Genomic DNA, 27,464 nt, shown 5'->3' on the forward strand with positions numbered 1-27,464 from the left:
AGGGAACACACATAATTGAAAGGGAGACTTTTTCTTTAGCAGTAAAATGCTCTACCACTCAGCTTTACCACCCCAGCAAATTAAAGAAACCTGCCACCCACACAACAACATGCTTGGTGTATTTGACTTGAAAGTTTGCCATTGTCTGTTCAAATTTCAAAGTTTCAAACTTTGCCTTCATTGGCCTTAAGCTTCATGTAGTTGATTGGAAAGTTCAAACCTTACTTTAAATATGTATTTCACTGGGCAATTCATCAGTGAGTTAAACCTCTATAACAGTAAAAAGAGGCAGACTGACCACACACCTCAACAAAATATGTAGGCTTCATGTACTTGCCTTGAGATTTTATGACATTGTGTAGAAATCTGAAACTCTTAAACCTGGCCTTAAATGTTTTGTTCAGGGGGAACTCACATTTGAATTGGGGACCTCTTGATCTGCAGATAAAGACTTTATCACTGAGCTGTTCCAACCAGCCTGTAAAAAATGTCAGAAAGCTCAGACAACAATATGTGTCATGCATTTGACTTAAAAAATTGTAATGTCTCTTCCAATCTGAAAGCAAAAGTATCCATTTTTATACCCCACAGGGGGCACCCAGATTTGAACTGGGGACCTCTTGATCTGCAGTCAAATGCTCTACCACTGAGCTAGACCCCCACAGTTGCACAGCTTTGCAGGTAACCCGAACAACACTCGGAAACATCTAGTTGGCTTTACAATTTGTGATGGTGAATTCAATTCTGAAAGTATCAAAACTATCAATATATATATTTCTCAGGGAACACACATAATTGAAAGGGAGACTTTTTCTTTAGCAGTAAAATGCTCTACCACTCAGCTTTACCACCCCAGCAAATTAAAGAAACCTGCCACCCACACAACAACATGCTTGGTGTATTTGACTTGAAAGTTTGCCATTGGCTGTTCAAATTTCAAAGTTTCAATCTTGACAACAATATGTGTCATGCATTTGACTTAAAAAATGGTAATGTCTCTTCCAATCTGAAAGCAAAAGTATCAATTTTTATACCCCACAATGGGCACCCAGATTTGAACTGGGGACCTCTTGATCTACAGTCAAATGCTCTACCACTGAGCTATACCCCCACAGTTGCACAGCTTTGCAGGAAACCCAAACAACACTCGGAAACATCTAGTTGGCTTTACAATTTGTGATGGTGAATTCAATTCTGAAAGTATCAAAACTATCAATATATATATATTTCTCAGGGAACACACATAATTGAAAGGGAGACTTTTTCTTTAGCAGTAAAATGCTCAACCACTCAGCTTTACCACCCCAGCAAATTAAAGAAACCTGCCACCCACACAACAACATGCTTGGTGTATTTGACTTGAAAGTTTGCCATTGTCTGTTCAAATTTCAAAGTTTCAAACTTGGCCTTCATTGGCCTTAAGCTTGATGTAGTTGATTGGAAAGATCAAACCTTACTTTAAATATGTATTTCACTGGGCAATTCATCAGTGAGTTAAACCTCTATAACAGTAAAAAGAGGCAGACTGACCACACACCTCAACAAAATATGTAGGCTTCATGTACTTGCCTTGAGATTTTATGACATTGTGCAGAAATCTGAAACTCTTAAACCTGGCCTTAAATGTTTTGTTCAGGGGGACCTCACATTTGAATTGGGGACCTCTTGATCTGCAGATAAAGACTTTATCACTGAGCTGTTCCAACCAGCCTGTAAAAAATGTCAAAAAGCTCAGACAACAATATGTGTCATGCATTTGACTTAAAAAATTGTAATGTCTATTCCAATCTGAAAGCAAAAGTATCCATTTTTATACGCCACAGGGGGCACCCAGATTTGAACTGGGGACCTCTTGATCTGCAGTCAAATGCTCTACCACTGAGCTAGACCCCCACAGTTGCACAGCTTTGCAGGTAACCCGAACAACACTCGGAAACATCTAGTTGGCTTTACAATTTGTGAAGGTGAATTCAATTCTGAAAGTATCAAAACTATCAATATATATATTTCTCAGGGAACACACATAATTGAAAGGGAGACTTTTTCTTTAGCAGTAAAATGCTCTACCACTCAGCTTTACCACCCCAGCAAATTAAAGAAACCTGCCACCCACACAACAACATGCTTGGTGTATTTGACTTGAAACTTTGCCATTGGCTGTTCAAATTTCAAAGTTTCAAACTTGACAACAATATGTGTCATGCATTTGACTTAAAAAATTGTAATGTCTCTTCCAATCTGAAAGCAAAAGTATCCATTTTCATACCACACAATGGGCACCCAGATTTGAACTGGGGACCTCTTGATCTACAGTCAAATGCTCTACCACTGAGCTATACCCCCACAGTTGCACAGCTTTGCAGGAAACCCAAACAACACTCGGAAACATCTAGTTGGCTTTACAATTTGTGATGGTGAATTCAATTCTGAAAGTATCAAAACTATCAATATATATATTTCTCAGGGAACACACATAATTGAAAGGGAGACTTTTTCTTTAGCAGTAAAATGCTCTACCACTCAGCTTTACCACCCCAGCAAATTAAAGAAACCTGCCACCCACACAACAACATGCTTGGTGTATTTGACTTGAAAGTTTGCCATTGTCTGTTCAAATTTCAAAGTTTCAAACTTTGCCTTCATTGGCCTTAAGCTTCATGTAGTTGATTGGAAAGTTCAAACCTTACTTTAAATATGTATTTCACTGGGCAATTCATCAGTGAGTTAAACCTCTATAACAGTAAAAAGAGGCAGACTGACCACACACCTCAACAAAATATGTAGGCTTCATGTACTTGCCTTGAGATTTTATGACATTGTGTAGAAATCTGAAACTCTTAAACCTGGCCTTAAATGTTTTGTTCAGGGGGAACTCACATTTGAATTGGGGACCTCTTGATCTGCAGATAAAGACTTTATCACTGAGCTGTTCCAACCAGCCTGTAAAAAATGTCAGAAAGCTCAGACAACAATATGTGTCATGCATTTGACTTAAAAAATTGTAATGTCTCTTCCAATCTGAAAGCAAAAGTATCCATTTTTATACCCCACAGGGGGCACCCAGATTTGAACTGGGGACCTCTTGATCTGCAGTCAAATGCTCTACCACTGAGCTAGACCCCCACAGTTGCGCAGCTTTGCAGGTAACCCGAACAACACTCGGAAACATCTAGTTGGCTTTACAATTTGTGATGGTGAATTCAATTCTGAAAGTATAAAAACTATCAATATATATATTTCTCAGGGAACACACATAATTGAAAGGGAGACTTTTTCTTTAGCAGTAAAATGCTCTACCACTCAGCTTTACCACCCCAGCAAATTAAAGAAACCTGCCACCCACACAACAACATGCTTGGTGTATTTGACTTGAAAGTTTGCCATTGTCTGTTCAAATTTCAAAGTTTCAAACTTGGCCTTCATTGGCCTTAAGCTTGATGTAGTTGATTGGAAAGTTCAAACCTTACTTTAAATATGTATTTCACTGGGCAATTCATCAGTGAGTTAAACCTCTATAACAGTAAAAAGAGGCAGACTGACCACACACCTCAACAAAATATGTAGGCTTCATGTACTTGCCTTGAGATTTTATGACATTGTGTAGAAATCTGAAACTCTTAAACCTGGCCTTAAATGTTTTGTTCAGGGGGAACTCACATTTGAATTGGGGACCTCTTGATCTGCAGATAAAGACTTTATCACTGAGCTGTTCCAACCAGCCTGTAAAAAATGTCAGAAAGCTCAGACAACAATATGTGTCATGCATTTGACTTAAAAAATTGTAATGTCTCTTCCAATCTGAAAGCAAAAGTATCCATTTTTATACCCCACAGGGGGCACCCAGATTTGAACTGGGGACCTCTTGATCTGCAGTCAAATGCTCTACCACTGAGCTATACCCCCACATTTGCACAGCTTTGCAGGAAACCCAAACAACACTCGGAAACATCTAGTTGGCTTTACAATTTGTGATGGTGAATTCAATTCTGAAAGTATCAAAACTATCAATATATATATTTCTCAGGGAACACACATAATTGAAAGGGAGACTTTTTCTTTAGCAGTAAAATGCTCTAGCACTCAGCTTTACCACCCCAGCAAATTAAAGAAACCTGCCACCCACACAACAACATGCTTGGTGTATTTGACTTGAAAGTTTGCCATTGTCTGTTTAAATTTCAAAGTTTCAAACTTGGCCTTCATTGGCCTTAAGCTTCATGTAGTTGATTGGAAAGTTCAAACCTTACTTTAAATATGTATTTCACTGGGCAATTCATCAGTGAGTTAAACCTCTATAACAGTAAAAAGAGGCAGACTGACCACACACCTCAACAAAATATGTAGGCTTCATGTACTTGCCTTGAGATTTTATGACATTGTGTAGAAATCTGAAACTCTTAAACCTGGCCTTAAATTTTTTGTTCAGGGGGAACTCACATTTGAATTGGGGACCTCTTGATCTGCAGATAAAGACTTTATCACTGAGCTGTTCCAACCAGCCTGTAAAAAATGTCAGAAAGCTCAGACAACAATATGTGTCATGCATTTGACTTAAAATATTGTAATGTCTCTTCCAATCTGAAAGCAAAAGTATCCATTTTTAAACCCCACAGGGGGCACCCAGATTTGAACTGGGGACCTCTTGATCTGCAGTCAAATGCTCTACCACTGAGCTATACCCCCACATTTGCATAGCTTTGCAGGAAACCCAAACAACACTCGGAAACATCTAGTTGGCTTTACAATTTGTGATGGTGAATTCAATTCTGAAAGTATCAAAACTATCAATATATATATTTCTCAGGGAACACACATAATTGAAAGGGAGACTTTTTCTTTAGCAGTAAAATGCTCTAGCACTCAGCTTTACCACCCCAGCAAATTAAAGAAACCTGCCACCCACACAACAACATGCTTGGTGTATTTGACTTGAAAGTTTGCCATTGGCTGTTCAAATTTCAAAGTTTCAAACTTGACAACAATATGTGTCATGCATTTGACTTAAAAAATTGTAATGTCTCTTCCAATCTGAAAGCAAAAGTATCCATTTTTATACCCCACAGGGGGCACCCAGATTTGAACTGGGGACCTCTTGATCTGCAGTCAAATGCTCTACCACTGAGCTATACCCCCACAGTTGCACAGCTTTGCAGGAAACCCAAACAACACTCGGAAACATCTAGTTGGCTTTACAATTTGTGATGGTGAATTCAATTCTGAAAGTATCAAAACTATCAATATATATATTTCTCAGGGAACACACATAATTGAAAGGGAGACTTTTTCTTTAGCAGTAAAATGCTCTACCACTCAGCTTTACCACCCCAGCAAATTAAAGAAACCTGCCACCCACACAACAACATGCTTGGTGTATTTGACTTGAAAGTTTGCCATTGGCTGTTCAAATTTCAAAGTTTCAAACTTGGCCTTCATTGGCCTTAAGCTTCATGTAGTTGATTGGAAAGTTCAAACCTTACTTTAAATATGTATTTCACTGGGCAATTCATCAGTGAGTCAAACCTCTATAACAGTAAAAAGAGGCAGACTGACCACACACCTCAACAAAATATGTAGGCTTCATGTACTTGCCTTGAGATTTTATGACATTGTGTAGAAATCTGAAACTCTTAAACCTGGCCTTAAATGTTTTGTTCAGGGGGAACTCATATTTGAATTGGGGACCTCTTGATCTGCAGATAAAGACTTTATCACTGAGCTGTTCCAACCAGCCTGTAAAAAATATCTGAAAGCTCAGACAACAATATGTGTCATGCATTTGACTTAAAAAATTGTAATGTCTCTTCCAATCTGAAAGCAAAAGTATCCATTTTTATACCCCACAGGGGGCACCCAGATTTGAACGGGGGACCTCTTGATCTGCTGTCAAATGCTCTACCACTGAGCTAGACCCCAACAGTTGCGCAGATTTGCAGGTAACCCAAACAACACTCGGAAACATCTAGTTGGCTTTACAATTTGTGATGGTGAATTCAATTCTGAAAGTATCAAAACTATCAATATATATATTTCTCAGGAAACACACATAATTGAAAGGGAGACTTTTTCTTTAGCAGTAAAATGCTCTACCACTCAGCTTTACCACCCCAGCAAATTAAAGAAACCTGCCACCCACACAACAACATGCTTGGTGTATTTGACTTGAAAGTTTGCCATTGGCTGTTCAAATTTCAAAGTTTCAAACTTGGCCTTCATTGGCCTTAGGCTTCATGTAGTTGATTGGAAAGTTCAAACCTTACTTTAAATATGTATTTCACTGGGCAATTCATCAGTGAGTTAAACCTCTATAACAGTAAAAAGAGGCAGACTGACCACACACCTCAACAAAATATGTAGGCTTCATGTACTTGCCTTGAGATTTTATGACATTGTGTAGAAATCTGAAACTCTTTAACCTGGCCTTAAATGTTTTGTTCAGGGGGAACTCACATTTGAATTGGGGACCTCTTGATCTGCAGATAAAGACTTTATCACTGAGCTGTTCCAACCAGCCTGTAAAAAATGTCAGAAAGCTCAGACAACAATATGTGTCATGCATTTGACTTAAAAAATTGTAATGTCTCTTCCAATCTGAAAGCAAAAGTATCCATTTTTATACCCCACAGGGGGCACCCAGATTTGAACTGGGGACCTCTTGATCTGCAGTCAAATGCTCTACCACTGAGCTATACCCCCACAGTTGCACAGCTTTGCAGGAAACCCAAACAACACTCGGAAACATCTAGTTGGCTTTACAATTTGTGATGGTGAATTCAATTCTGAAAGTATCAAAACTATCAATATATATATTTCTCAGGGAACACACATAATTGAAAGGGAGACTTTTTCTTTAGCAGTAAAATGCTCTACCACTCAGCTTTACCACCCCAGCAAATTAAAGAAACCTGCCACCCACACAACAACATGCTTGGTGTATTTGACTTGAAAGTTTGCCATTGGCTGATCAAATTTCAAAGTTTCAAACTTGACAACAATATGTGTCATGCATTTGACTTAAAAAATTGTAATGTCTCTTCCAATCTGAAAGCAAAAGTATCCATTTTTATACCACACAGGGGGCACCCAGATTTGAACTGGGGACCTCTTGATCTGCAGTCAAATGCTCTACCACTGAGCTATACCCCCACAGTTGCACAGCTTTGCAGGAAACCCAAACAACACTCGGAAACATCTAGTTGGCTTTACAATTTGTGATGGTGAATTCAATTCTGAAAGTATCAAAACTATCAATATATATATTTCTCAGGGAACACACATAATTGAAAGGGAGACTTTTTCTTTAGCAGTAAAATGCTCTACCACTCAGCTTTACCACCCCAGCAAATTAAAGAAACCTGCCACCCACACAACAACATGCTTGGTGTATTTGACTTGAAAGTTTGCCATTGGCTGTTCAAATTTCAAAGTTTCAAACTTGGCCTTCATTGGCCTTAAGCTTCATGTAGTTGATTGGAAAGTTCAATCCTTACTTTAAATATGTATTTCACTGGGCATTTCATCAGTGAGTCAAACCTCTATAACAGTAAAAAGAGGCAGACTGACCACACACCTCAACAAAATATGTAGGCTTCATGTACTTGCCTTGAGATTTTATGACATTGTGTAGAAATCTGAAACTCTTAAACCTGGCCTTAAATGTTTTGTTCAGGGGGAACTCATATTTGAATTGGGGACCTCTTGATCTGCAGATAAAGACTTTATCACTGAGCTGTTCTAACCAGCCTGTAAAAAATGTCAGAAAGCTCAGACAACAATATGTGTCATGCATTTGACTTAAAAAATTGTAATGTCTCTTCCAATCTGAAAGCAAAAGTATCCATTTTTATACCACACAGGGAGCACCCAGATTTGAACTAGGGACCTCTTGATCTGCAGTCAAATGCTCTACCACTGAGCTATACCCCTACAGTTGCACAGCTTTGCAGGAAACCCAAACAACACTCGGAAACATCTAGTTGGCTTTACAATTTGTGATGGTGAATTCAATTCTGAAAGTATCAAAACTATCAATATATATATTTCTCAGGGAACACACATAATTGAAAGGGAGACTTTTTCTTTAGCAGTAAAATGCTCTACCACTCAGCTTTACCACCCCAGCAAATTAAAGAAACCTGCCACCCACACAACAACATGCTTGGTGTATTTGACTTGAAAGTTTGCCATTGGCTGTTCAAATTTCAAAGTTTCAAACTTGGCCTTCATTGGCCTTAGGCTTCATGTAGTTGATTGGAAAGTTCAAACCTTACTTTAAATATGTATTTCACTGGGCAATTCATCAGTGAGTTAAACCTCTATAACAGTAAAAAGAGGCAGACTGACAACACACCTCAACAAAATATGTAGGCTTCATGTACTTGCCTTGAGATTTTATGACATTGTGTAGAAATCTGAAACTCTTAAACCTGGCCTTAAATGTTTTGTTCAGGGGGAACTCATATTTGAATTGGGGACCTCTTGATCTGCAGATAAAGACTTTATCACTGAGCTGTTCCAACCAGCCTGTAAAAAATATCTGAAAGCTCAGACAACAATATGTGTCATGCATTTGACTTAAAAAATTGTAATGTCTCTTCCAATCTGAAAGCAAAAGTATCCATTTTTATACCCCACAGGGGGCACCCAGATTTGAACTGGGGACCTCTTGATCTGCAGTCAAATGCTCTACCACTGAGCTAGACCCCCACAGTTGCACAGATTTGCAGGTAACCCGAACAATACTCGGAAACATCTAGTTGGCTTTACAATTTGTGATGGTGAATTCAATTCTGAAAGTATCAAAACTATCAATATATATATTTCTCAGGGAACACACATAATTGAAAGGGAGACTTTTTCTTTAGCAGTAAAATGCTCTACCACTCAGCTTTACCACCCCAGCAAATTAAAGAAACCTGCCACCCACACAACAACATGCTTGGTGTATTTGACTTGAAAGTTTGCCATTGGCTGTTCAAATTTCAAAGTTTCAAACTTGGCCTTCATTGGCCTTAAGCTTCATGTAGTTGATTGGAAAGTTCAAACCTTACTTTAAATATGTATTTCACTGGGCAATTCATCAGTGAGTTAAACCTCTATAACAGTAAAAAGAGGCAGACTGACCACACACCTCAACAAAATATGTAGGCTTCATGTACTTGCCTTGAGATTTTATGACATTGTGTAGAAATCTGAAACTCTTAAACCTGGCCTTAAATGTTTTGTTCAGGGGGAACTCACATTTGAATTGGGGACCTCTTGATCTGCAGATAAAGACTTTATCACTGAGCTGTTCCAACCAGCCTGTAAAAAATGTCAGAAAGCTCAGACAACAATATGTGTCATGCATTTGACTTAAAAAATTGTAATGTCTCTTCCAATCTTAAAGCAAAAGTATCCATTTTTATACCCCACAGGGGACACCCAGGTTTGAACTGGGGACCTCTTGATCTGCAGTCAAATGCTCTACCACTGAGCTAGACCCCGACAGTTGCGCAGCTTTGCAGGAAACCCATACAACACTCGGAAACATCTAGTTGGCTTTACAATTTGTGATGGTGACTTCAATTCTGAAAGTATCAAAACTATCAATATATATATTTCTCAGGGAACACACATAATTGAAAGGGAGACTTTTTCTTTAGCAGTAAAATGCTCTACCACTCAGCTTTACCACCCCAGCAAATTAAAGAAACCTGCCACCCACACAACAACATGCTTGGTGTATTTGACTTGAAAGTTTGCCATTGTCTGTTCAAATTTCAAAGTTTCAAACTTGGCCTTCATTGGCCTTAAGCTTCATGTAGTTGATTGGAAAGTTCAAACCTTACTTTAAATATGTATTTCACTGGGCAATTCATCAGTGAGTCAAACCTCTATAACAGTAAAAAGAGGCAGACTGACCACACACCTCAACAAAATATGTAGGCTTCATGTACTTGCCTTGAGATTTTATGACATTGTGTAGAAATCTGAAACTCTTAAACCTGGCCTTAAATGTTTTGTTCAGGGGGAACTCACATTTGAATTGGGGACCTCTTGATCTGCAGATAAAGACTTTATCACTGAGCTGTTCCAACCAGCTTGTAAAAAATGTCAGAAAGCTCAGACAACAATATGTGTCATGCATTTGACTTAAAAAATTGTAATGTCTCTTCCAATCTGAAAGCAAATGTATCCATTTTTATACACACAGGGGGCACCCAGATTTGAACTGGGGACCTCTTGATCTGCAGTCAAATGCTCTACCACTGAGCTATACCCCCACAGTTGCACAGATTTGCAGGAAACCCAAACAACACTCGGAAACATCTAGTTGGCTTTACAATTTGTGATGGTGAATTCAATTCTGAAAGTATCAAAACTATCAATATATATATTTCTCAGGGAACACACATAATTGAAAGGGAGACTTTTTCTTTAGCAGTAAAATGCTCTACCACTCAGCTTTACCACCCCAGCAAATTAAAGAAACCTGCCACCCACACAACAACATGCTTGGTGTATTTGACTTGAAAGTTTGCCATTGGCTGTTCAAATTTCAAAGTTTCAAACTTGACAACAATATGTGTCATGCATTTGACTTAAAAAATTGTAATGTCTCTTCCAATCTGAAAGCAAAAGTATCCATTTTTATACCACACAGGGGGCACCCAGATTTGAACTGGGGACCTCTTGATCTGCAGTCAAATGCTCTACCACTGAGCTATACCCCCACAGTTGCACAGCTTTGCAGGAAACCCAAACAACACTCGGAAACATCTAGTTGGCTTTACAATTTGTGATGGTGAATTCAATTCTGAAAGTATCAAAACTATCAATATATATATTTCTCAGGGAACACACATAATTGAAAGGGAGACTTTTTCTTTAGCAGTAAAATGCTCTACCACTCAGCTTTACCACCCCAGCAAATTAAAGAAACCTGCCACCCACACAACAACATGCTTGGTGTATTGGACTTGAAAGTTTGCCATTGGCTGTTCAAATTTCAAAGTTTCTAACTTGACCTTCATTGGCCTTAAGCTTCATGTAGTTGATTGGAAAGTTCAAAACTTACTTTAAATATGTATTTCACTGGGCAATTCATCAGTGAGTTAAACCTCTATAACAGTAAAAAGAGGCAGACTGACCACACACCTCAACAAAATATGTAGGCTTCATGTACTTGCCTTGAGATTTTATGACATTGTGTAGAAATCTGAAACTCTTAAACCTGGCCTTAAATGTTTTGTTCAGGGGGAACTCACATTTGAATTGGGGACCTCTTGATCTGCAGATAAAGACTTTATCACTGAGCTGTTCCAACCAGCCTGTAAAAAATGTCAGAAAGCTCAGACAACAATATGTGTCATGCATTTGACTAAAAAAATTGTAATGTCTCTTCCAATTTGAAAGCAAAAGTATCCATTTTTATACCCCACAGGGGGCACCCAGATTTGAACTGGGGACCTCTTGATCTGCAGTCAAATGCTCTACCACTGAGCTAGACCCCGACAGTTGCGCAGCTTTGCAGGAAACCCATACAACACTCGGAAACATCTAGTTGGCTTTACAATTTGTGATGGTGAATTCAATTCTGAAAGTATCAAAACTATCAATATATATATTTCTCAGGGAACACACATAATTGAAAGGGAGACTTTTTCTTTAGCAGTAAAATGCTCTACCACTCAGCTTTACCACCCCAGCAAATTAAAGAAACCTGCCACCCACACAACAACATGCTTGGTGTATTTGACTTGAAAGTTTGCCATTGGCTGTTCAAATTTCAAAGTTTCAAACTTGACAACAATATGTGTCATGCATTTGACTTAAAAAATTGTAATGTCTCTTCCAATCTGAAAGCAAAAGTATCCATTTTTTACCACACAGGGGGCACCCAGATTTGAACTGGGGACCTCTTGATCTGCAGTCAAATGCTCTACCACTGAGCTATACCCCCACAGTTGCACAGCTTTGCAGGAAACCCAAACAACACTCGGAAACATCTAGTTGGCTTTACAATTTGTGATGGTGAATTCAATTCTGAAAGTATCAAAACTATCAATATATATATATTTCTCAGGGAACACACATAATTGAAAGGGAGACTTTTTCTTTAGCAGTAAAATGCTCTACCACTCAGCTTTACCACCCCAGCAAATTAAAGAAACCTGCCACCCACACAACAACATGCTTGGTGTATTTGACTTGAAAGTTTGCCATTGGCTGTTCAAATTTCAAAGTTTCAAACTTGACAACAATATGTGTCATGCATTTGACTTAAAAAATTATAATGTCTCTTCCAATCTGAAAGCAAAAGTATCCATTTTTTACCACACAGGGGGCACCCAGATTTGAACTGGGGACCTCTTGATCTGCAGTCAAATGCTCTACCACTGAGCTATACCCCCACAGTTGCACAGCTTTGCAGGAAACCCAAACAACACTCGGAAACATCTAGTTGGCTTTACAATTTGTGATGGTGAATTCAATTCTGAAAGTATCAAAACTATCAATATATATATATTTCTCAGGGAACACACATAATTGAAAGGGAGACTTTTTCTTTAGCAGTAAAATGCTCTACCACTCAGCTTTACCACCCCAGCAAATTAAAGAAACCTGCCACCCACACAACAACATGCTTGGTGTATTTGACTTGAAAGTTTGCCATTGGCTGTTCAAATTTCAAAGTTTCAAACTTGACAACAATATGTGTCATGCATTTGACTTAAAAAATTGTAATGTCTCTTCCAATCTGAAAGCAAAAGTATCCATTGTTATACCCCACAGGGGGCACCCAGATTTGAACTGGGGACCTCTTGATCTGCAGTCAAATGCTCTACCACTGAGCTATACCCCCACAGTTGCACAGCTTTGCAGGAAACCCAAACAACACTCGGAAACATCTAGTTGGCTTTACAATTTGTGATGGTGAATTCAATTCTGAAAGTATCAAAACTATCAATATATATATTTCTCAGGGAACACACATAATTGAAAGGGAGACTTTTTCTTTAGCAGTAAAATGCTCTACCACTCAGCTTTACCACCCCAGCAAATTAAAGAAACCTTCCACCCACACAACAACATGCTTGGTGTATTTGACTTGAAAGTTTGCCATTGGCTGTTCAAATTTCAAAGTTTCAAACTTGGCCTTCATTGGCCTTAAGCTTCATGTAGTTGATTGGAAAGTTCAAACCTTACTTTAAATATGTATTTCACTGGGCAATTCATCAGTGAGTTAAACCTCTATAACAGTAAAAAGAGGCAGACTGACCACACACCTCAACAAAATATGTAGGCTTCATGTACTTGCCTTGAGATTTTATGACATTGTGTAGAAATCTGAAACTCTTAAACCTGGCCTTAAATGTTTTGTTCAGAGGGAACTCACATTTGAATTGGGGACCTCTTGATCTGCAGATAAAGACTTTATCACTGAGCTGTTCCAACCAGCCTGTAAAAAATGTCAGAAAGCTCAGACAACAATATGTGTCATGCATTTGACTTAAAAAATTGTAATGTCTCTTCCAATCTGAAAGCAAAAGTATCCATTTTTATACCCCACAGGGGGCACCCAGATTTGAACTGGGGACCTCTTGATCTGCAGTCAAATGCTCTACCACTGAGCTATACCCCCACAGTTGCACAGCTTTGCAGGAAACCCAAACAACACTCGGAAACATCTAGTTGGCTTTACAATTTGTGATGGTGAATTCAATTCTGAAAGTATCAAAACTATCAATATATATATTTCTCAGGGAACACACATACTTGAAAGGGAGACTTTTTCTTTAGCAGTAAAATGCTCTACCACTCAGCTTTACCACCCCAGCAAATTAAAGAAACCTGCCACCCACACAACAACATGCTTTGTGTATTTGACTTGAAAGTTTGCCATTGGCTGTTCAAATTTCAAAGTTTCAAACTTGACAACAATATGTGTCATGCATTTGACTTAAAAAATTGTAATGTCTCTTCCAATCTGAAAGCAAAAGTATCCATTGTTATACCCCACAGGGGGCACCCAGATTTGAACTGGGGACCTCTTGATCTGCAGTCAAATGCTCTACCACTGAGCTATACCCCCACAGTTGCACAGCTTTGCAGGAAACCCAAACAACACTCGGAAACATCTAGTTGGCTTTACAATTTGTGATGGTGAATTCAATTCTGAAAGTATCAAAACTATCAATATATATATTTCTCAGGGAACACACATAATTGAAAGGGAGACTTTTTCTTTAGCAGTAAAATGCTCTACCACTCAGCTTTACCACCCCAGCAAATTAAAGAAACCTGCCACCCACACAACAACATGCTTGGTGTATTTGACTTGAAAGTTTGCCATTGGCTGTTCAAATTTCAAAGTTTCAAACTTGGCCTTCATTGGCCTTAAGCTTCATGTAGTTGATTGGAAAGTTCAAACCTTACTTTAAATATGTATTTCACTGGGCAATTCATCAGTGAGTTAAACCTCTATAACAGTAAAAAGAGGCAGACTGACCACACACCTCAACAAAATATGTAGGCTTCATGTACTTGCCTTGAGATTTTATGACATTGTGTAGAAATCTGAAACTCTTAAACCTGGCCTTAAATGTTTTGTTCAGAGGGAACTCACATTTGAATTGGGGACCTCTTGATCTGCAGATAAAGACTTTATCACTGAGCTGTTCCAACCAGCCTGTAAAAAATGTCAGAAAGCTCAGACAACAATATGTGTCATGCATTTGACTTAAAAAATTGTAATGTCTCTTCCAATCTGAAAGCAAAAGTATCCATTTTTATACCCCAAAGGGGGTACCCAGATTTGAACTGGGGACCTCTTGATCTGCAGTCAAATGCTCTACCACTGGGCTAGACCCCCACAGTTGCACAGCTTTGCAGGTAACCCGAACAACACTCGGAAACATCTAGTTGGCTTTACAATTTGTGACGGTGAATTCAATTCTGAAAGTATCAAAACTATCAATATATATATTTCTCAGGGAACACACATAATTGAAAGTGAGACTTTTTCTTTAGCAGTAAAATGCTCTACCACTCAGCTTTACCACACCAGCAAATTAAAGAAACCTGCCACCCACACAACAACATGCTTGGTGTATTTGACTTGAAAGTTTGCCATTGGCTGTTCAAATTTCAAAGTTTCAAACTTGACAACAATATGTGTCATGCATTTGACTTAAAAAATTGTAATGTCTCTTCCAATCTGAAAGCAAAAGTATCCATTTTTTACCACACAGGAGGCACCCAGATTTGAACTGGGGACCTCTTGATCTGCAGTCAAATGCTCTACCACTGAGCTATACCCCAACAGTTGCACAGCTTTGCAGGAAACCCAAACAACACTCGGAAACATCTAGTTGGCTTTACAATTTGTGATGGTGAATTCAATTCTGAAAGTATCAAAACTATCAATATATATATTTCTCAGGGAACACACATAATTGAAAGGGAGACTTTTTCTTTAGCAGTAAAATGCTCTACCACTCAGCTTTACCACCCCAGCAAATTAAAGAAACCTGCCACCCACACAACAACATGCTTTGTGTATTTGACTTGAAAGTTTGCCATTGGCTGTTCAAATTTCAAAGTTTCAAACTTGACAACAATATGTGTCATGCATTTGACTTAAAAAATTGTAATGTCTCTTCCAATCTGAAAGCAAAAGTATCCATTTTTATACCCCACAGGGGGCACCCAGATTTGAACTGGGGACCTCTTGATCTGCAGTCAAATGCTCTACCACTGAGCTATACCCCCACAGTTGCACAGCTTTGCAGGAAACCCAAACAACACTCGGAAACATCTAGTTGGCTTTACAATTTGTGATGGTGAATTCAATTCTGAAAGTATCAAAACTATCAATATATATATTTCTCAGGGAACACACATAATTGAAAGGGAGACTTTTTCTTTAGCAGTAAAATGCTCTACCACTCAGCTTTACCACCCCAGCAAATTAAAGAAACATGCCACCCACACAACAACATGCTTGGTGTATTTGACTTGAAAGTTTGCCATTGGCTGTTCAAATTTCAAAGTTTCAAACTTGGCCTTCATTGGCCTTAAGCTTCATGTAGTTGATTGGAAAGTTCAAACCTTACTTTAAATATGTATTTCACTGGGCAATTCATCAGTGAGTTAAACCTCTATAACAGTAAAAAGAGGCAGACTGACCACACACCTCAACAAAATATGTAGGCTTCATGTACTTGCCTTGAGATTTTATGACATTGTGTAGAAATCTGAAACTCTTAAACCTGGCCTTAAATGTTTTGTTCAGGGGGAACTCACATTTGAATTGGGGACCTCTTGATCTGCAGATAAAGACTTTATCACTGAGCTGTTCCAACCAGCCTGTAAAAAATGTCAGAAAGCTCAGACAACAATATGTGTCATGCATTTGACTTAAAAAATTGTAATGTCTCTTCCAATCTAAAAGCAAAAGTATCCATTTTTATACCACACAGGGGGCACCCAGATTTGAACAGGGGACCTCTTGATCTGCAGTCAAATGCTCTACCACTGAGCTAGACCCCCACAGTTGCACAGCTTTGCAGGAAACCCAAACAACACTCGGAAACATCTAGTTGGCTTTACAATTTGTGATGGTGAATTCAATTCTGAAAGTATCAAAACTATCAATATATATATTTCTCAGGGAACACACATCATTGAAAGGGAGACTTTTTCTTTAGCAGTAAAATGCTCTACCACTCAGCTTTACCACCCCAGCAAATTAAAGAAACCTGCCACCCACACAACAACATGCTTGGTGTATTTGACTTGAAAGTTTGCCATTGGCTGTTCAAATTTCAAAGTTTCAAACTTGACAACAATATGTGTCATGCATTTGACTTAAAAAATTGTAATGTCTCTTCCAATCTGAAAGCAAAAGTATCCATTTTTATACCACACAGGGGGCACCCAGATTTGAACTGGGGACCTCTTGATCTGCAATCAAATGCTCTACCACTGAGCTATACCCCTACAGTTGCACAGCTTTGCAGGAAACCCAAACAACACTCGGAAACATCTAGTTGGCTTTACAATTTGTGATGGTGAATTCAATTCTGAAAGTATCAAAACTATCAATATATATATTTCTCAGGGAACACACATAATTGAAAGGGAGACTTTTTCTTTAGCAGTAAAATGCTCTACCACTCAGCTTTACCACCCCAGCAAATTAAAGAAACCTGCCACCCACACAACAACATGCTTGGTGTATTTGACTTGAAAGTTTGCCATTGGCTGTTCAAATTTCAAAGTTTCAAACTTGGCCTTCATTGGCCTTAGGCTTCATGTAGTTGATTGGAAAGTTCAAACCTTACTTTAAATATGTATTTCACTGGGCAATTCATCAGTGAGTTAAACCTCTATAACAGTAAAAAGAGGCAGACTGACCACACACCTCAACAAAATATGTAGGCTTCATGTACTTGCGTTGAGATTTTATGACATTGTGTAGAAATCTGAAACTCTTAAACCTGGCCTTAAATGTTTTGTTCAGGGGGAACTCATATTTGAATTGGGGACCTCTTGATCTGCAGATAAAGACTTTATCACTGAGCTGTTCTAACCAGCCTGTAAAAAATGTCAGAAAGCTCAGACAACAATATGTGTCATGCATTTGACTTAAAAAATTGTAATGTCTCTTCCAATCTGAAAGCAAAAGTATCCATTTTTATACCACACAGGGGGCACCCAGATTTGAACTGGGGACCTCTTGATCTGCAGTCAAATGCTCTACCACTGAGCTATACCCCCACAGTTGCACAGATTTGCAGGAAACCCAAACAACACTCGGAAACATCTAGTTGGCTTTACAATTTGTGATGGTGAATTCAATTCTGAAAGTATCAAAACTATCAATATATATATTTCTCAGGGAACACACATTATTGAAAGGGAGACTTTTTCTTTAGCAGTAAAATGCTCTACCACTCAGCTTTACCACCCCAGCAAATTAAAGAAACCTGCCACCCACACAACAACATGCTTGGTGTATTTGACTTGAAAGTTTGCCATTGGCTGTTCAAATTTCAAAGTTTCTAACTTGGCCTTCATTGGCCTTAAGCTTCATGTAGTTGATTGGAAAGTTCAAAACTTACTTTAAATATGTATTTCACTGGGCAATTCATCAGTGAGTTAAACCTCTATAACAGTAAAAAGAGGCAGACTGACCACACACCTCAACAAAATATGTAGGCTTCATGTACTTGCGTTGAGATTTTATGACATTGTGTAGAAATCTGAAACTCTTAAACCTGGCCTTAAATGTTTTGTTCAGGGGGAACTCACATTTGAATTGGGGACCTCTTGATCTGCAGATAAAGACTTTATCACTGAGCTGTTCCAACCAGCCTGTAAAAAATGTCAGAAAGCTCAGACAACAATATGTGTCATGCATTTGACTTAAAAAATTGTAATGTCTCTTCCAATCTGAAAGCAAAAGTATCCATTTTTATACCCCACAGGGGGCACCCAGATTTGAACTGGGGACCTCTTGGTCTGCAGTCTAATGCTCTACCACTGTGCTATACCCCCACAGCTGCACAGCTTTGCAGGAAACCCAAACAACACTCGGAAACATCTAGTTGGCTTTACAATTTGTGATGGTGAATTCAATTCTGAAAGTATCAAAACTATCAATATATATATTTCTCAGGGAACACACATAATTGAAAGGGAGACTTTTTCTTTAGCAGTAAAATGCTCTAGCACTCAGCTTTACCACCCCAGCAAATTAAAGAAACCTGCCACCCACACAACAACATGCTTGGTGTATTTGACTTGAAACTTTGCCATTGGCTGTTCGAATTTCAAAGTTTCAAACTTGGCCTTCATTGGCCTTAAGCTTGATGTAGTTGATTGGAAAGTTCAAACCTTACTTTAAATATGTATTTCACTGGGCAATTCATCAGTGAGTTAAACCTCTATAACAGTAAAAAGAGGCAGACTGACAACACACCTCAACAAAATATGTAGGCTTCATGTACTTGCCTTGAGATTTTATGACATTGTGTAGAAATCTGAAACTCTTAAACCTGGCCTTAAATGTTTTGTTCAGGGGGAACTCATATTTGAATTGGGGACCTCTTGATCTGCAGATAAAGACTTTATCACTGAGCTGTTCCAACCAGCCTGTAAAAAATATCTGAAAGCTCAGACAACAATATGTGTCATGCATTTGACTTAAAAAATTGTAATGTCTCTTCCAATCTGAAAGCAAAAGTATCAATTTTTATACCCCACAGGGGGCACCCAGATTTGAACTGGGGACCTCTTGATCTGCAGTCAAATGCTCTACCACTGAGCTAGACCCCCACAGTTGCACAGATTTGCAGGTAACCCGAACAATACTCGGAAACATCTAGTTGGCTTTACAATTTGTGATGGTGAATTCAATTCTGAAAGTATCAAAACTATCAATATATATATTTCTCAGGGAACACACATAATTGAAAGGGAGACTTTTTCTTTAGCAGTAAAATGCTCTACCACTCAGCTTTACCACCCCAGCAAATTAAAGAAACCTGCCACCCACACAACAACATGCTTGGTGTATTTGACTTGAAAGTTTGCCATTGGCTGTTCAAATTTCAAAGTTTCAAACTTGGCCTTCATTGGCCTTAAGCTTCATGTAGTTGATTGGAAAGTTCAAACCTTACTTTAAATATGTATTTCACTGGGCAATTCATCAGTGAGTTAAACCTCTATAACAGTAAAAAGAGGCAGACTGACCACACACCTCAACAAAATATGTAGGCTTCATGTACTTGCCTTGAGATTTTATGACATTGTGTAGAAATCTGAAACTCTTAAACCTGGCCTTAAATGTTTTGTTCAGGGGGAACTCACATTTGAATTGGGGACCTCTTGATCTGCAGATAAAGACTTTATCACTGAGCTGTTCCAACCAGCCTGTAAAAAATGTCAGAAAGCTCAGACAACAATATGTGTCATGCATTTGACTTAAAAAATTGTAATGTCTCTTCCAATCTTAAAGCAAAAGTATCCATTTTTATACCCCACAGGGGACACCCAGATTTGAACTGGGGACCTCTTGATCTGCAGTCAAATGCTCTACCACTGAGCTAGACCCCGACAGTTGCGCAGCTTTGCAGGAAACCCATACAACACTCGGAAACATCTAGTTGGCTTTACAATTTGTGATGGTGACTTCAATTCTGAAAGTATCAAAACTATCAATATATATATTTCTCAGGGAACACACATAATTGAAAGGGAGACTTTTTCTTTAGCAGTAAAATGCTCTACCACTCAGCTTTACCACCCCAGCAAATTAAAGAAACCTGCCACCCACACAACAACATGCTTGGTGTATTTGACTTGAAAGTTTGCCATTGTCTGTTCAAATTTCAAAGTTTCAAACTTGGCCTTCATTGGCCTTAAGCTTCATGTAGTTGATTGGAAAGTTCAAACCTTACTTTAAATATGTATTTCACTGGGCAATTCATCAGTGAGTCAAACCTCTATAACAGTAAAAAGAGGCAGACTGACCACACACCTCAACAAAATATGTAGGCTTCATGTACTTGCCTTGAGATTTTATGACATTGTGTAGAAATCTGAAACTCTTAAACCTGGCCTTAAATGTTTTGTTCAGGGGGAACTCACATTTGAATTGGGGACCTCTTGATCTGCAGATAAAGACTTTATCACTGAGCTGTTCCAACCAGCTTGTAAAAAATGTCAGAAAGCTCAGACAACAATATGTGTCATGCATTTGACTTAAAAAATTGTAATGTCTCTTCCAATCTGAAAGCAAAAGTATCCATTTTTATACCCCACAGGGGGCACCCAGATTTGAACTGGGGACCTCTTGATCTGCAGTCAAATGCTCTACCACTGAGCTATACCCCCACAGTTGCACAGATTTGCAGGAAACCCAAACAACACTCGGAAACATCTAGTTGGCTTTACAATTTGTGATGGTGAATTCAATTCTGAAAGTATCAAAACTATCAATATATATATTTCTCAGGGAACACACATAATTGAAAGGGAGACTTTTTCTTTAGCAGTAAAATGCTCTACCACTCAGCTTTACCACCCCAGCAAATTAAAGAAACCTGCCACCCACACAACAACATGCTTGGTGTATTTGACTTGAAAGTTTGCCATTGGCTGTTCAAATTTCAAAGTTTCAAACTTGACAACAATATGTGTCATGCATTTGACTTAAAAAATTGTAATGTCTCTTCCAATCTGAAAGCAAAAGTATCCATTTTTATACCACACAGGGGGCACCCAGATTTGAACTGGGGACCTCTTGATCTGCAGTCAAATGCTCTACCACTGAGCTATACCCCCACAGTTGCACAGCTTTGCAGGAAACCCAAACAACACTCGGAAACATCTAGTTGGCTTTACAATTTGTGATGGTGAATTCAATTCTGAAAGTATCAAAACTATCAATATATATATATTTCTCAGGGAACACACATAATTGAAAGGGAGACTTTTTCTTTAGCAGTAAAATGCTCTACCACTCAGCTTTACCACCCCAGCAAATTAAAGAAACCTGCCACCCACACAACAACATGCTTGGTGTATTTGACTTGAAAGTTTGCCATTGGCTGTTCAAATTTCAAAGTTTCAAACTTGACAACAATATGTGTCATGCATTTGACTTAAAAAATTATAATGTCTCTTCCAATCTGAAAGCAAAAGTATCCATTTTTTACCACACAGGGGGCACCCAGATTTGAACTGGGGACCTCTTGATCTGCAGTCAAATGCTCTACCACTGAGCTATACCCCCACAGTTGCACAGCTTTGCAGGAAACCCAAACAACACTCGGAAACATCTAGTTGGCTTTACAATTTGTGATGGTGAATTCAATTCTGAAAGTATCAAAACTATCAATATATATATATTTCTCAGGGAACACACATAATTGAAAGGGAGACTTTTTCTTTAGCAGTAAAATGCTCTACCACTCAGCTTTACCACCCCAGCAAATTAAAGAAACCTGCCACCCACACAACAACATGCTTGGTGTATTTGACTTGAAAGTTTGCCATTGGCTGTTCAAATTTCAAAGTTTCAAACTTGACAACAATATGTGTCATGCATTTGACTTAAAAAATTGTAATGTCTCTTCCAATCTGAAAGCAAAAGTATCCATTGTTATACCCCACAGGGGGCACCCAGATTTGAACTGGGGACCTCTTGATCTGCAGTCAAATGCTCTACCACTGAGCTATACCCCCACAGTTGCACAGCTTTGCAGGAAACCCAAACAACACTCGGAAACATCTAGTTGGCTTTACAATTTGTGATGGTGAATTCAATTCTGAAAGTATCAAAACTATCAATATATATATTTCTCAGGGAACACACATAATTGAAAGGGAGACTTTTTCTTTAGCAGTAAAATGCTCTACCACTCAGCTTTACCACCCCAGCAAATTAAAGAAACCTGCCACCCACACAACAACATGCTTGGTGTATTTGACTTGAAAGTTTGCCATTGGCTGTTCAAATTTCAAAGTTTCAAACTTGGCCTTCATTGGCCTTAAGCTTCATGTAGTTGATTGGAAAGTTCAAACCTTACTTTAAATATGTATTTCACTGGGCAATTCATCAGTGAGTTAAACCTCTATAACAGTAAAAAGAGGCAGACTGACCACACACCTCAACAAAATATGTAGGCTTCATGTACTTGCCTTGAGATTTTATGACATTGTGTAGAAATCTGAAACTCTTAAACCTGGCCTAAAATGTTTTGTTCAGAGGGAACTCACATTTGAATTGGGGACCTCTTGATCTGCAGATAAAGACTTTATCACTGAGCTGTTCCAACCAGCCTGTAAAAAATGTCAGAAAGCTCAGACAACAATATGTGTCATGCATTTGACTTAAAAAATTGTAATGTCTCTTCCAATCTGAAAGCAAAAGTATCCATTTTTATACCCCACAGGGGGCACCCAGATTTGAACTGGGGACCTCTTGATCTGCAGTCAAATGCTCTACCACTGAGCTATACCCCCACAGTTGCACAGCTTTGCAGGAAACCCAAACAACACTCGGAAACATCTAGTTGGCTTTACAATTTGTGATGGTGAATTCAATTCTGAAAGTATCAAAACTATCAATATATATATTTCTCAGGGAACACACATACTTGAAAGGGAGACTTTTTCTTTAGCAGTAAAATGCTCTACCACTCAGCTTTACCACCCCAGCAAATTAAAGAAACCTGCCACCCACACAACAACATGCTTTGTGTATTTGACTTGAAAGTTTGCCATTGGCTGTTCAAATTTCAAAGTTTCAAACTTGACAACAATATGTGTCATGCATTTGACTTAAAAAATTGTAATGTCTCTTCCAATCTGAAAGCAAAAGTATCCATTGTTATACCCCACAGGGGGCACCCAGATTTGAACTGGGGACCTCTTGATCTGCAGTCAAATGCTCTACCACTGAGCTATACCCCCACAGTTGCACAGCTTTGCAGGAAACCCAAACAACACTCGGAAACATCTAGTTGGCTTTACAATTTGTGATGGTGAATTCAATTCTGAAAGTATCAAAACTATCAATATATATATTTCTCAGGGAACACACATAATTGAAAGGGAGACTTTTTCTTTAGCAGTAAAATGCTCTACCACTCAGCTTTACCACCCCAGCAAATTAAAGAAACCTGCCACCCACACAACAACATGCTTGGTGTATTTGACTTGAAAGTTTGCCATTGGCTGTTCAAATTTCAAAGTTTCAAACTTGGCCTTCATTGGCCTTAAGCTTGATGTAGTTGATTGGAAAGTTCAAACCTTACTTTAAATATGTATTTCACTGGGCAATTCATCAGTGAGTTAAACCTCTATAACAGTAAAAAGAGGCAGACTGACCACACACCTCAACAAAATATGTAGGCTTCATGTACTTGCCTTGAGATTTTATGACATTGTGTAGAAATCTGAAACTCTTAAACCTGGCCTTAAATGTTTTGTTCAGAGGGAACTCACATTTGAATTGGGGACCTCTTGATCTGCAGATAAAGACTTTATCACTGAGCTGTTCCAACCAGCCTGTAAAAAATGTCAGAAAGCTCAGACAACAATATGTGTCATGCATTTGACTTAAAAAATTGTAATGTCTCTTCCAATCTGAAAGCAAAAGTATCCATTTTTATACCCCAAAGGGGGCACCCAGATTTGAACTGGGGACCTCTTGATCTGCAGTCAAATGCTCTACCACTGGGCTAGACCCCCACAGTTGCACAGCTTTGCAGGTAACCCGAACAACACTCGGAAACATCTAGTTGGCTTTACAATTTGTGACGGTGAATTCAATTCTGAAAGTATCAAAACTATCAATATATATATTTCTCAGGGAACACACATAATTGAAAGGGAGACTTTTTCTTTAGCAGTAAAATGCTCTACCACTCAGCTTTACCACACCAGCAAATTAAAGAAACCTGCCACCCACACAACAACATGCTTGGTGTATTTGACTTGAAAGTTTGCCATTGGCTGTTCAAATTTCAAAGTTTCAAACTTGACAACAATATGTGTCATGCATTTGACTTAAAAAATTGTAATGTCTCTTCCAATCTGAAAGCAAAAGTATCCATTTTTTACCACACAGGAGGCACCCAGATTTGAACTGGGGACCTCTTGATCTGCAGTCAAATGCTCTACCACTGAGCTATACCCCCACAGTTGCACAGCTTTGCAGGAAACCCATACAACACTCGGAAACATCTAGTTGGCTTTACAATTTGTGATGGTGAATTCAATTCTGAAAGTATCAAAACTATCAATATATATATTTCTCAGGGAACACACATAATTGAAAGGGAGACTTTTTCTTTAGCAGTAAAATGCTCTACCACTCAGCTTTACCACCCCAGCAAATTAAAGAAACCTGCCACCCACACAACAACATGCTTGGTGTATTTGACTTGAAAGTTTGCCATTGGCTGTTCAAATTTCAAAGTTTCAAACTTGGCCTTCATTGGCCTTAAGCTTGATGTAGTTGATTGGAAAGTTCAAACCTTACTTTAAATATGTATTTCACTGGGCAATTCATCAGTGAGTTAAACCTCTATAACAGTAAAAAGAGGCAGACTGACCACACACCTCAACAAAATATGTAGGCTTCATGTACTTGCCTTGAGATTTTATGACATTGTGTAGAAATCTGAAACTCTTAAACCTGGCCTTAAATGTTTTGTTCAGGGGGAACTCACATTTGAATTGGGGACCTCTTGATCTGCAGATAAAGACTTTATCACTGAGCTGTTCCAACCAGCCTGTAAAAAATGTCAGAAAGCTCAGACAACAATATGTGTCATGCATTTGACTTAAAAAATTGTAATGTCTCTTCCAATCTTAAAGCAAAAGTATCCATTTTTATACCCCACAGGGGACACCCAGATTTGAACTGGGGACCTCTTGATCTGCAGTCAAATGCTCTACCACTGAGCTATACCCCGACAGTTGCGCAGCTTTGCAGGAAACCCATACAACACTCGGAAACATCTAGTTGGCTTTACAATTTGTGATGGTGACTTCAATTCTGAAAGTATCAAAACTATCAATATATATATTTCTCAGGGAACACACATAATTGAAAGGGAGACTTTTTCTTTAGCAGTAAAATGCTCTACCACTCAGCTTTACCACCCCAGCAAATTAAAGAAACCTGCCACCCACACAACAACATGCTTGGTGTATTTGACTTGAAAGTTTGCCATTGTCTGTTCAAATTTCAAAGTTTCAAACTTGGCCTTCATTGGCCTTAAGCTTCATGTAGTTGATTGGAAAGTTCAAACCTTACTTTAAATATGTATTTCACTGGGCAATTCATCAGTGAGTCAAACCTCTATAACAGTAAAAAGAGGCAGACTGACCACACACCTCAACAAAATATGTAGGCTTCATGTACTTGCCTTGAGATTTTATGACATTGTGTAGAAATCTGAAACTCTTAAACCTGGCCTTAAATGTTTTGTTCAGGGGGAACTCACATTTGAATTGGGGACCTCTTGATCTGCAGATAAAGACTTTATCACTGAGCTGTTCCAACCAGCTTGTAAAAAATGTCAGAAAGCTCAGACAACAATATGTGTCATGCATTTGACTTAAAAAATTGTAATGTCTCTTCCAATCTGAAAGCAAATGTATCCATTTTTATACACACAGGGGGCACCCAGATTTGAACTGGGGACCTCTTGATCTGCAGTCAAATGCTCTACCACTGAGCTATACCCCCACAGTTGCACAGATTTGCAGGAAACCCAAACAACACTCGGAAACATCTAGTTGGCTTTACAATTTGTGATGGTGAATTCAATTCTGAAAGTATCAAAACTATCAATATATATATTTCTCAGGGAACACACATAATTGAAAGGGAGACTTTTTCTTTAGCAGTAAAATGCTCTACCACTCAGCTTTACCACCCCAGCAAATTAAAGAAACCTGCCACCCACACAACAACATGCTTGGTGTATTTGACTTGAAAGTTTGCCATTGGCTGTTCAAATTTCAAAGTTTCAAACTTGACAACAATATGTGTCATGCATTTGACTTAAAAAATTGTAATGTCTCTTCCAATCTGAAAGCAAAAGTATCCATTTTTATACCACACAGGGGGCACCCAGATTTGAACTGGGGACCTCTTGATCTGCAGTCAAATGCTCTACCACTGAGCTATACCCCCACAGTTGCACAGCTTTGCAGGAAACCCAAACAACACTCGGAAACATCTAGTTGGCTTTACAATTTGTGATGGTGAATTCAATTCTGAAAGTATCAAAACTATCAATATATATATTTCTCAGGGAACACACATAATTGAAAGGGAGACTTTTTCTTTAGCAGTAAAATGCTCTACCACTCAGCTTTACCACCCCAGCAAATTAAAGAAACCTGCCACCCACACAACAACATGCTTGGTGTATTGGACTTGAAAGTTTGCCATTGGCTGTTCAAATTTCAAAGTTTCTAACTTGACCTTCATTGGCCTTAAGCTTCATGTAGTTGATTGGAAAGTTCAAAACTTACTTTAAATATGTATTTCACTGGGCAATTCATCAGTGAGTTAAACCTCTATAACAGTAAAAAGAGGCAGACTGACCACACACCTCAACAAAATATGTAGGCTTCATGTACTTGCCTTGAGATTTTATGACATTGTGTAGAAATCTGAAACTCTTAAACCTGGCCTTAAATGTTTTGTTCAGGGGGAACTCACATTTGAATTGGGGACCTCTTGATCTGCAGATAAAGACTTTATCACTGAGCTGTTCCAACCAGCCTGTAAAAAATGTCAGAAAGCTCAGACAACAATATGTGTCATGCATTTGACTTAAAAAATTGTAATGTCTCTTCCAATTTGAAAGCAAAAGTGTCCATTTTTATACCCCACAGGGGGCACCCAGATTTGAACTGGGGACCTCTTGATCTGCAGTCAAATGCTC

At 38.6% G+C, this 27,464-nt stretch overlaps 23 non-coding genes across 23 annotated transcripts; all 23 read right to left on the bottom strand.

Moving 5' to 3' along the window:
• Window positions 1–3,831: 3,831 nt before the first annotated feature.
• On the bottom strand, window positions 3,832–3,903 carry trnac-gca (transfer RNA cysteine (anticodon GCA)). Its single transcript has one exon. It is a non-coding gene; the product is annotated as a tRNA-Cys (tRNA).
• Window positions 3,904–4,611: 708 nt separating this feature from the next.
• trnac-gca (transfer RNA cysteine (anticodon GCA)) lies at window positions 4,612–4,683 on the bottom strand. The gene has a single exon. It is a non-coding gene; the product is annotated as a tRNA-Cys (tRNA).
• Window positions 4,684–5,061: 378 nt separating this feature from the next.
• On the bottom strand, window positions 5,062–5,133 carry trnac-gca (transfer RNA cysteine (anticodon GCA)). The gene has a single exon. It is a non-coding gene; the product is annotated as a tRNA-Cys (tRNA).
• A 1,488-nt stretch (window positions 5,134–6,621) lies between these two features.
• trnac-gca (transfer RNA cysteine (anticodon GCA)) lies at window positions 6,622–6,693 on the bottom strand. Its single transcript has one exon. It is a non-coding gene; the product is annotated as a tRNA-Cys (tRNA).
• Window positions 6,694–7,071: 378 nt separating this feature from the next.
• Window positions 7,072–7,143, bottom strand: trnac-gca (transfer RNA cysteine (anticodon GCA)). Its single transcript has one exon. It is a non-coding gene; the product is annotated as a tRNA-Cys (tRNA).
• A 3,047-nt stretch (window positions 7,144–10,190) lies between these two features.
• On the bottom strand, window positions 10,191–10,262 carry trnac-gca (transfer RNA cysteine (anticodon GCA)). Its single transcript has one exon. It is a non-coding gene; the product is annotated as a tRNA-Cys (tRNA).
• Window positions 10,263–10,640: 378 nt separating this feature from the next.
• Window positions 10,641–10,712, bottom strand: trnac-gca (transfer RNA cysteine (anticodon GCA)). Its single transcript has one exon. It is a non-coding gene; the product is annotated as a tRNA-Cys (tRNA).
• Window positions 10,713–11,869: 1,157 nt separating this feature from the next.
• trnac-gca (transfer RNA cysteine (anticodon GCA)) lies at window positions 11,870–11,941 on the bottom strand. The gene has a single exon. It is a non-coding gene; the product is annotated as a tRNA-Cys (tRNA).
• Window positions 11,942–12,320: 379 nt separating this feature from the next.
• trnac-gca (transfer RNA cysteine (anticodon GCA)) lies at window positions 12,321–12,392 on the bottom strand. The gene has a single exon. It is a non-coding gene; the product is annotated as a tRNA-Cys (tRNA).
• A 380-nt stretch (window positions 12,393–12,772) lies between these two features.
• trnac-gca (transfer RNA cysteine (anticodon GCA)) lies at window positions 12,773–12,844 on the bottom strand. Its single transcript has one exon. It is a non-coding gene; the product is annotated as a tRNA-Cys (tRNA).
• Window positions 12,845–13,552: 708 nt separating this feature from the next.
• trnac-gca (transfer RNA cysteine (anticodon GCA)) lies at window positions 13,553–13,624 on the bottom strand. Its single transcript has one exon. It is a non-coding gene; the product is annotated as a tRNA-Cys (tRNA).
• A 378-nt stretch (window positions 13,625–14,002) lies between these two features.
• Window positions 14,003–14,074, bottom strand: trnac-gca (transfer RNA cysteine (anticodon GCA)). The gene has a single exon. It is a non-coding gene; the product is annotated as a tRNA-Cys (tRNA).
• A 1,607-nt stretch (window positions 14,075–15,681) lies between these two features.
• trnac-gca (transfer RNA cysteine (anticodon GCA)) lies at window positions 15,682–15,753 on the bottom strand. Its single transcript has one exon. It is a non-coding gene; the product is annotated as a tRNA-Cys (tRNA).
• A 1,938-nt stretch (window positions 15,754–17,691) lies between these two features.
• trnac-gca (transfer RNA cysteine (anticodon GCA)) lies at window positions 17,692–17,763 on the bottom strand. The gene has a single exon. It is a non-coding gene; the product is annotated as a tRNA-Cys (tRNA).
• Window positions 17,764–20,811: 3,048 nt separating this feature from the next.
• trnac-gca (transfer RNA cysteine (anticodon GCA)) lies at window positions 20,812–20,883 on the bottom strand. The gene has a single exon. It is a non-coding gene; the product is annotated as a tRNA-Cys (tRNA).
• A 378-nt stretch (window positions 20,884–21,261) lies between these two features.
• Window positions 21,262–21,333, bottom strand: trnac-gca (transfer RNA cysteine (anticodon GCA)). The gene has a single exon. It is a non-coding gene; the product is annotated as a tRNA-Cys (tRNA).
• Window positions 21,334–21,712: 379 nt separating this feature from the next.
• Window positions 21,713–21,784, bottom strand: trnac-gca (transfer RNA cysteine (anticodon GCA)). The gene has a single exon. It is a non-coding gene; the product is annotated as a tRNA-Cys (tRNA).
• Window positions 21,785–22,164: 380 nt separating this feature from the next.
• trnac-gca (transfer RNA cysteine (anticodon GCA)) lies at window positions 22,165–22,236 on the bottom strand. Its single transcript has one exon. It is a non-coding gene; the product is annotated as a tRNA-Cys (tRNA).
• Window positions 22,237–22,944: 708 nt separating this feature from the next.
• Window positions 22,945–23,016, bottom strand: trnac-gca (transfer RNA cysteine (anticodon GCA)). Its single transcript has one exon. It is a non-coding gene; the product is annotated as a tRNA-Cys (tRNA).
• A 378-nt stretch (window positions 23,017–23,394) lies between these two features.
• Window positions 23,395–23,466, bottom strand: trnac-gca (transfer RNA cysteine (anticodon GCA)). Its single transcript has one exon. It is a non-coding gene; the product is annotated as a tRNA-Cys (tRNA).
• Window positions 23,467–24,623: 1,157 nt separating this feature from the next.
• On the bottom strand, window positions 24,624–24,695 carry trnac-gca (transfer RNA cysteine (anticodon GCA)). The gene has a single exon. It is a non-coding gene; the product is annotated as a tRNA-Cys (tRNA).
• A 1,487-nt stretch (window positions 24,696–26,182) lies between these two features.
• On the bottom strand, window positions 26,183–26,254 carry trnac-gca (transfer RNA cysteine (anticodon GCA)). Its single transcript has one exon. It is a non-coding gene; the product is annotated as a tRNA-Cys (tRNA).
• Window positions 26,255–26,632: 378 nt separating this feature from the next.
• On the bottom strand, window positions 26,633–26,704 carry trnac-gca (transfer RNA cysteine (anticodon GCA)). Its single transcript has one exon. It is a non-coding gene; the product is annotated as a tRNA-Cys (tRNA).
• Between the last annotated feature and the right edge of the window lie 760 nt (window positions 26,705–27,464).

This window comes from Salminus brasiliensis, chromosome 3 (genome assembly GCF_030463535.1).
Source record: "Salminus brasiliensis chromosome 3, fSalBra1.hap2, whole genome shotgun sequence".
Classification (NCBI taxonomy): Eukaryota; Metazoa; Chordata; class Actinopteri; order Characiformes; family Bryconidae; genus Salminus; species Salminus brasiliensis.